Genomic DNA, 9,019 nt, shown 5'->3' on the forward strand with positions numbered 1-9,019 from the left:
TCAGTGATGGTGGTTATATAAACAATTTTGCTAAATTGAATTTAAAATCTGTGATCATTTCTACATATTAATTTAAAAAAAAAAAAAAAAATAATCTATAAATTGCGACGAACCGATAAATCAATACCTGGAGAAACCAAGCCAAAAAGAAAAAGGGACTACCTGAAATTCTGAGTATCTCCGACTGGTAGCAGGGCCCACCTGATCTGAATGGGGCTCCTTTGTTGGCAGCTATACGTTTGGGTCAAAAGAGGCAGCAGCAGATCGACCAGTTAGGATGCTTCCAGAATGTCTAGCAGGTAGTGGAGGGCAATCGGTATTAGGTGTAGCCGATTGGAAGGAATGCAGGTTCCGGAGGTGATGATCCAAGCGACTTGATGTGGTAACACGTGGAGTAGCAAGTGAGGTGGAAGCAGTAACAATAAAAATGCAGCAAAAGCAGAAGCAGAGGATAAGCAGAAGGTACAGGAAGGCCTAAAAATGGGGACCACACATGAGGTTCGACATGGCTGTCAATTTTATGGCATTTTTGTGTGGGTAAGTAAGTTAAATTTTATAAAATTGCTCTCTGAAAAGTTGGATGCATTGATGTTCTTTTGAGTTAAACCGAGAAGCATGCAAATAAGAAATTAATTAGATGAAAAAAATAGGAAAATGACTTAGGCATGTAACATGTGCTAACTTACCGAAGATGGAATGTGGCCTTTTCTGGGGTTTATTTAACACAACAAAAACAAGGAGCCCTATAAACTCTTAGGCCTACTTAGAAAATCAGCAATTAAGCTATCCTAGCACATACTAGTAACTACAAAAAAAAATTAGGCTAAGATAGGGTCTACCTTTTCACATCCGCATTAAGCGAAACTATCTGTCATACTCTAGAACCAGATAAAGAATGAATCTATTAAAAATAGGATTGTCAGTTCCCTCCAAATTTTAAGGAATGCATTTATCTGTCAAGTACCTAGGTGTTGACATGCTGGGTTTAACTACTGGGTACTATCTGGTACCAACATTGGTTTAAGTAATTTGCAACTATGGAGCAATCTATAACTTGAGGCCATGGTTTAGCAACAATAATTTACAAAAAAAAAAACTGACAGACCAGATTGACATTAACATTCTTATCACTATTGATCCTTATGATTTGAACAAAATAAACAATTAGTTAATAAGTGCTCAGTATTCATTAAAATCTAAAATAGGCCAAATTGACCTGCAAGGTAAAATCAATGCAAAATCAATGGCAGTTCCTAATTCTATTCAATCAACAAAACAATGAAACAATATCCCATATTATTATTTACTTTCCTCATCCAATAATGGTTTTTCTTGCGTTTCAGATCGGGTATGTTAGGAGGGACCATCTTAACGGTGTATCATATCTGTGTAGTATGTATATTTATGTATGATTTTTAAATAAATTATTTTATGAAACTATGGTTGCGATTTACTTTATCTTGGTAAAAAAAATTAATAAATCAATTAATATATCTGTTCGAGATTAAACCTGTAACACACCCCTCCTTCCTGAAAAGGAAGTTTACCTGAAACTTGCAATGGAAATTCAATCCCTAATAAAGAAAAACTAATCTAACTAAATAACTAATAAAAGAAATCCTAACTTGAAAATACTTAATATAATACAACATTATAAGAACCCTCAAAATAACTACAAAGAAACGAATCTATTATAATAATTAATTTACGCTGACTTATAACTTAGATACTAACATTAGATTTGATCTTGAACGTTATTATCAGGTGGATGTGCCTTTAAATCTTTAGCATGCCAAACTCCACGACAGCGGCCTGTCAAGTCCGAAACTTCGTAGGACCATGGAGAGAGAATTTTGCTGATCTTGTAGGGCCCAAGATATTTAGGCGCGAACTTTGAAGTAAAGTTTTTGGCAGCATTAGAGATAACATAATTTCTCTGCCATACCTCCTGACCAAGTTGAAAACGCTCATCGCGATGCCGTAAGTTATAACGCCTACTACGTTGCTCGCAAGCCCTTTTCAGTATTTTCTGAACATCGACAAATACCTTTTCCAATGTTTTCGATCGCAAAGTTGGATCGGAATCATTAGGGTTAGATGGAGAAATTAAAGTCGGGGTGGGACACAGAAATCGAAGTTCTCTACCAAAAATTACAAAGTTTGGGGTTAGACCCGTAACTTCGTGTCTTGCTGATCGGATTGCACAACCTGCCTTAGCCAAAATTAGATCCCACGTCCTATGATCCTCATCAACATAGCTTGAGATTATGGTTTTTAGAACACGGTGGACACGCTCTACAGGGTTAGCCTGCGGGTGGTAATTAGCAGTATAACGTATTTGGATACCATACTCTTGCATTTTATTTTGGAAAGCCCCACTACGAAACTGAGGTCCATTGTCGGCAATGATTCCGATTCCAATGATCAGGGATTCCGTAAACCAAAAGTACATGGTCCTCGAGCCATTTTAATATACTGCTGGCGGTAGCCACTCGTAAAGGAAAGAAGAGAGGATACTTACTGAACAAATCATATACTGACAATACGAAGGAATATCCAGAACGAGAACGAGGCAAGGGACCCACAAGGTCTACACTGAGGATTTGCCAAGGTCTAGTCAGGGTTGGTTGTGGACTAAGAAGGTGGCCAGAAGAGACTTTTTGAAGAGGTTTAGTCCTTAAGCAAGTGTGACATCGGGCAATATACCTAGCTACGTCACACTTCATATTTGGCCAGTAATATTTCTGTGAAATACGGGAAAGAGTCTTAAACACTCCAAGATGACCACAAGTGGGAGGATCGTGATGTGCCTTTATGACATCAGATCGTTGATTTCGTGGTACAATCTGCAACCAAGCATCGTCAGGATTATCTAAAGCGGGGTATTTTGACTTAGTGCGCTTATAGAGCTTATTATTAGAAATCCACCATAGTGGGTACTTAGATGGTTGCTCTTTAACGCGTTTTAGCATGCGGGAATACCACTTGTCGATCAGGAAAGAAGAATCGTTCGTTGACATGTCATTCAGAGGTGCTACCTCATCTACCACTGGTACCGAACGAGATAATGCATCGGGGACGATGTTGTCTTTACCCTTACGATGAACTATGTCAAAATCGTACTGTTGTAGCCTTACAGCCCATCGAGCAATGCGACCAACAGGATCTTTGATTGAATTAAGCCACTTCAGACTATAGTGGTCAGTTACCACTGTAAAATGGCTACCTTCCACATATGGTCTGAGTTTTTCGATGGCGAAAATGACAGCCAAACATTCCTTTTCTGTTGTGCTATACCGACGCTCGTTTTTGGTAAGAGACCTACTTAGGAAACAAATCGCGTGCTCTTCGTCACCTTGAACCTGATAAAGGACAGCTCCAAGTCCAAAATCGGAAGCGTCACATTGGATAATAAAAGGAAGATCAAAATCTGGACATGATAAAACCGGTGCGCTGACCAGTTTCTCTTTAATAGTATTAAAAGCATTTTCACATTCAGGACTCCATACAAACTTTACGTTCTTCATGGTCAATGAGGTTAAGGGAGATACTATCGTGGAAAAATTAGGGACAAACCTCCGATACCAAGATGCGAGTCCAACAATTCTTCTAATATCAGTAACAGTCTTGGGGGTTGGTATACGCAGAATAGCCTCAATCTTATCGGGGTCCACTAGTAGACCGGAAGAATTAACAATGTACCCCAAATATTTTAACTCGGGTTTACAAAAGGTACACTTCTCTCTGTTAAGAGTTAGACCTGCCTTAAAGATCCTCTGTATGACCTCACGTAAAACACGAATATGTTCCTCGAACGACGGGGTGGAAATGATTACGTCGTCAAGATAGACGAAGACGTATGGCTCCAAGTCAACACCAATAACAGAATCGATCAGTCTTTGCCACACTGCAGGGGCATTAGTCAACCCAAAGGGCATACGGGTAAATTGGAAAAGTCCTCTAGTAGGGACTGTAAATGCAGTAAGAGGGCGAGATTCTGGTGCAATAGGTATTTGCCAATACGCGGACTTAATATCCAACGTACTAAGGAACTTGGCATCTCTTAATTTATCTAAAGTGGCAGAAAAAAAAAAAAAAAAAAAAAAATAATCTATAAATTGCGACGAACCGATAAATCAATACCTGGAGAAACCAAGCCAAAAAGAAAAAGGGACTACCACCTGATCTGAATGGGGCTCCTTTGTTGGCAGCTATACGTTTGGGTCAAAAGAGGCAGCAGCAGATCGACCAGTTAGGATGCTTCCAGAATGTCTAGCAGGTAGTGGAGGGCAATCGGTATTAGGTGTAGCCGATTGGAAGGAATGCAGGTTCCGGAGGTGATGATCCAAGCGACTTGATGTGGTAACACGTGGAGTAGCAAGTGAGGTGGAAGCAGTAACAATAAAAATGCAGCAAAAGCAGAAGCAGAGGATAAGCAGAAGGTACAGGAAGGCCTAAAAATGGGGACCACACATGAGGTTCGACATGGCTGTCAATTTTATGGCATTTTTGTGTGGGTAAGTAAGTTAAATTTTATAAAATTGCTCTCTGAAAAGTTGGATGCATTGATGTTCTTTTGAGTTAAACCGAAAAGCATGCAAATAAGAAATTAATTAGATGAAAAAAATAGGAAAATGACTTAGGCATGTAACATGTGCTAACTTACCGAAGATGGAATGTGGCCTTTTCTGGGGTTTATTTAACACAACAAAAACAAGGAGCCCTATAAACTCTTAGGCCTACTTAGAAAATCAGCAATTAAGCTATCCTAGCACATACTAGTAACTACAAAAAAAAATTAGGCTAAGATAGGGTCTACCTTTTCACATCCGCATTAAGCGAAACTATCTGTCATACTCTAGAACCAGATAAAGAATGAATCTATTAAAAATAGGATTGTCAGTTCCCTCCAAATTTTAAGGAATGCATTTATCTGTCAAGTACCTAGGTGTTGACATGCTGGGTTTAACTACTGGGTACTATCTGGTACCAACATTGGTTTAAGTAATTTGCAACTATGGAGCAATCTATAACTTGAGGCCATGGTTTAGCAACAATAATTTACAAAAAAAAAAACTGACAGACCAGATTGACATTAACATTCTTATCACTATTGATCCTTATGATTTGAACAAAATAAACAATTAGTTAATAAGTGCTCAGTATTCATTAAAATCTAAAATAGGCCAAATTGACCTGCAAGGTAAAATCAATGCAAAATCAATGGCAGTTCCTAATTCTATTCAATCAACAAAACAATGAAACAATATCCCATATTATTATTTACTTTCCTCATCCAGTAATGGTTTTCCTTGCGTTTCAGATCGGGTATGTTAGGAGGGACCATCTTAACGGTGTATTATATCTGTGTAGTATGTATATTTATGTATGATTTTTAAATAAATTATTTTATGAAACTATGGTTGCGATTTACTTTATCTTGGTAAAAAAAAATTAATAAATCAATTAATATATCTGTTGGAGATTAAACCTGTAACAATTTTTTAAATTTTTTCTTTTTAATATTGGTAATACTATATTTTTATGCATATTACTCTAGGGTAAAATCAAAATGACATCCTGAGGACCTTTTAAAAGCTAAATCAATTGTCACCAAATTATGGAAAAAAAAATAAAGAACAAAAAATTAAAATTCGAAGATTGCAACAAACAAATTTGCGCCAAAGAAATTGAATTAGATGTCTCAAGTTATTATTAAAATACTTAAGAAATAATAACATGATTTTCGAAAAAGCCCAACATATTACATATTTTATTTGACTTATAAAAGTACTTGTTTGTATATTACTTCTAATAAACTATCTAATCTATTGTACATAGTCTTTATTCTTAGGTAAGCTTTGTTTTTTAGTATAAATTAATATGATATAATAATTGGTATTAGGTATTATATAGGTCACTGTTAAATGTCTCAAAACCATTGTACAGGCTAAATACTCATAATAAAAATCTTATAACCTATAAAAAACCTGCAACTCCTTCACAATTTGAACATCCTTGTAGTTTTAACCCTTTCCGCTGAAGCAATACTGTTCCTTTGAAAAAGTCAGCACCATAGAAGTATATATTATGTGATTTAAAGTAAGTGATGTAAAACTGAGTTTTGTCCAATATAACCAAAGTGTTAAAAATTTGTGTCTTAAAACATGATTTATTAAGAAATCTATAATATTATATTAATAAAATATTTTATTTCCATAAAAATGCTTTGACAAAAATGCTGCCTTTTATTAGGACCTTCCTTTAACGAAATCCGTTAAAAAAACACATAAATGGCTCATAAATGGTAATATTACTTATACTTAAACTCTATAATAATTAATAAAAATTTATCAGGTAAATATTTGTTGACGACGTCACTGGTAGAGAGTGCTTGTATCGGTGGCATCAACAATGCGATCGAGCGGCGTTGCGATACCATTACCGTTTTCTCGTTTCTTCGTACTTTATTTTCATATTTCACGTATATTGACTTCGATATAGAGTATCTTATCAAATTTATTTTTAAAAAATGCTTGATATTTTATTAAAGGGAAGCAGTAGTATTGTTTTAAGTTTTCGGAAAAAACTGAAAACTTTTATGATATTATAAAGTGATTTTTGCCATTTCTCTATAAGCATTTGGCATCATTGTATCAGAGATGTTGCAAGCAAACAAACCTGCCCATAGTTCCACGGCATGCTACTTCTAGCCTTTCAATGTTCTAAGAGATATTCGATTGTCACGCCTTAAAAATAGATATTTTTTAGAATCTCTTTTTAGCTATGCAACACTGAATAGCCATTTTACTAATCAAAGACAAACATTAAACGGCCAAAAAATTTAATAAGAAATCTATTCTAAAATAAAGTATTACTTATTTTAATTTTTTAAACTTTGAATTTGACCGCTCATACTGGACCAAAAAAATTGTACGGCAACCTGGCTAATACCTTAAAAACTTTGCTCATTTAATCTACTCTTTAAAATTACTTAAATGTTCTTTTAACAGTTTACTATTATTGTGTTATAGTAAAAAATAACCCTAATTTACCTTATATCATTGTAAAAAAATTAAACAAATTTTTAAGTTATGTTTAAAATGTTTTTATTTAACTTAAAAATTAAAAAATCAAGAGCGAAGGTAATTCTTATCACCATAGCAATAAACAACAAACATTTTTGGAATTTAGTTTGTTTACAGTATTCCGTGAACTAACTACTTTTTTGCTTGTATCCTAACGTTTCTGTTACCTTTTGCTTTGGATTTGTTTTTGAGTTCATTTTTCTGTGGACTGTGTTCTTTGAGCTGTTTGTTTTATTGGTTAATCATTTATTATGCCCTTGCCGTATACCGCCCAAGAATATGCAAACATGCATCTCATTTATGGTGAATGTAGAGGAAATGCTCTAGCAGCATCTAATCTTTATCAAGAAAGATATCCGAATTTGGCCCGATATCCTGACTATCGTGTATTTATTAATGTTCACCGCTCATACTCCGAAGGCAGAATACCTCATGCTCCTGTTCGAGAGGGAAGACCTCGTATTGATTATGTTGATCAAGTTTTAGAAGAAATTGAAAATGATCCGACTACTTCGGCACGAGCAATCAAAAGAAGAACAGGGATACCGAAATCGGTAGTAAACGACATCACAATGAGTGCAAATCCTACTGCCTCGAGACTACGAACCACGCCTACAATTTTGCCGCAGAATGTTGCAAAAAAATCAAAAGGATCCGAATTTTTTAAATAATATACTGTGGTCGGATGAGAGTACATTCAAAAAGGATGGCTTTATGAACATGCACAATTTGCACACTTATACGTTGGAAAATCCCCACTCTATTCGAGAAGAAAGGTCACAGTACCGATTTAAAGTAAACTTGTGGACTGGTATCTTGAACGGACGTGTAATTGGCCCATTCGAATTACCAGAAAATTTGAACTGGCAGGCTTATTTAGATTTTTGTCGAAACAATCTACCAATTCTTTTAGAAGATGTTCCTAAGATGAATCCTTCCTTCCTTGCCCGGCACATTATGCCCATGAAGTTCGTCGGTATTTAAACCAAACATACCCAGATGGATCGGCCGACTTGGTACAATTTTATGGCCTCCCAGGTCTCCAGACCTAAACCCCCTCGATTTTTTTTACTGGGGTTGCATAAAAGAAAAGGTTTATGCAAGACCAATAAATAATATTGCTGAATTACGGCAGCGAATAAATGATGCAGCCCAAGATCTTAACGCTGCCAGGAATGCAAGATGAGTCAATGGGTCATTTATTAAAAGATGCCACGCCTGCATTCGCGTTGGTGGTAGACAGTTCGAACATATTATTTGATTTTTAATTTTTTTTTAAGTTAAATAAAAATATTTTTTTAAAATAATATAATTATAAATTTGTTTTATTTTTTTCATAAGGTAGATTAGGTTAATCTTTCACTCTATCACAATAACAGTAAAGCTTTTTTAAAAACATAATAATTTTAAAATTAAATTAAATGAGCAAACTTTTTAGGGTATTAGCCGGGTTGCCGTACAATTTTTTTGGTCCAGTATGAGCGGTCAAATTCAAAGTTTAAAAAATTATAATAAGTAATACTTTATTCTAGAATAGATTTCTTTCTTAAATTTTTTGGCCGTTTAGTTTAATGTTTGTCTTTGATCAGAAAAATGGCTATTCAGTGTTGCATAGCTAAAAAGAGATTCTAAAAAATATCTATTTTTAAAACGTGACAATCGAAAATCTGATCCAAGAGTACGATTTTGGTGACTTCCACTAAAGTGCCAATATCCACACCCTGTATATATATACATACAGTACAGTACCCTGTATGTATATATATACATATATATATATATATATATATACATATATATTTATATACAGGGTGATTTTCAACCTATGCGCATAAACTTGGGAAATGGTAGATGAAGATCAATAATGAGTAATAATGAGAAAAAAATGTAGTATATATAGATATATATATATATAATATAATTTTATATAT

At 34.9% G+C, this 9,019-nt stretch overlaps 1 long non-coding RNA gene across 1 annotated transcript; it reads left to right on the plus strand.

Annotated features, from left to right (window-relative positions):
- Nucleotides 1-391: 391 nt before the first annotated feature.
- On the plus strand, nucleotides 392-1,438 carry LOC126750617 (uncharacterized). The gene is made up of 2 exons (XR_007665772.1): nucleotides 392-537; nucleotides 1,344-1,438. It is a non-coding gene; the product is annotated as an uncharacterized LOC126750617 (long non-coding RNA).
- Nucleotides 1,439-9,019: the final 7,581 nt, after the last annotated feature.

This window comes from Anthonomus grandis, chromosome 2 (assembly GCF_022605725.1).
Source record: "Anthonomus grandis grandis chromosome 2, icAntGran1.3, whole genome shotgun sequence".
NCBI classification, from domain to species: Eukaryota; Metazoa; Arthropoda; class Insecta; order Coleoptera; family Curculionidae; genus Anthonomus; species Anthonomus grandis.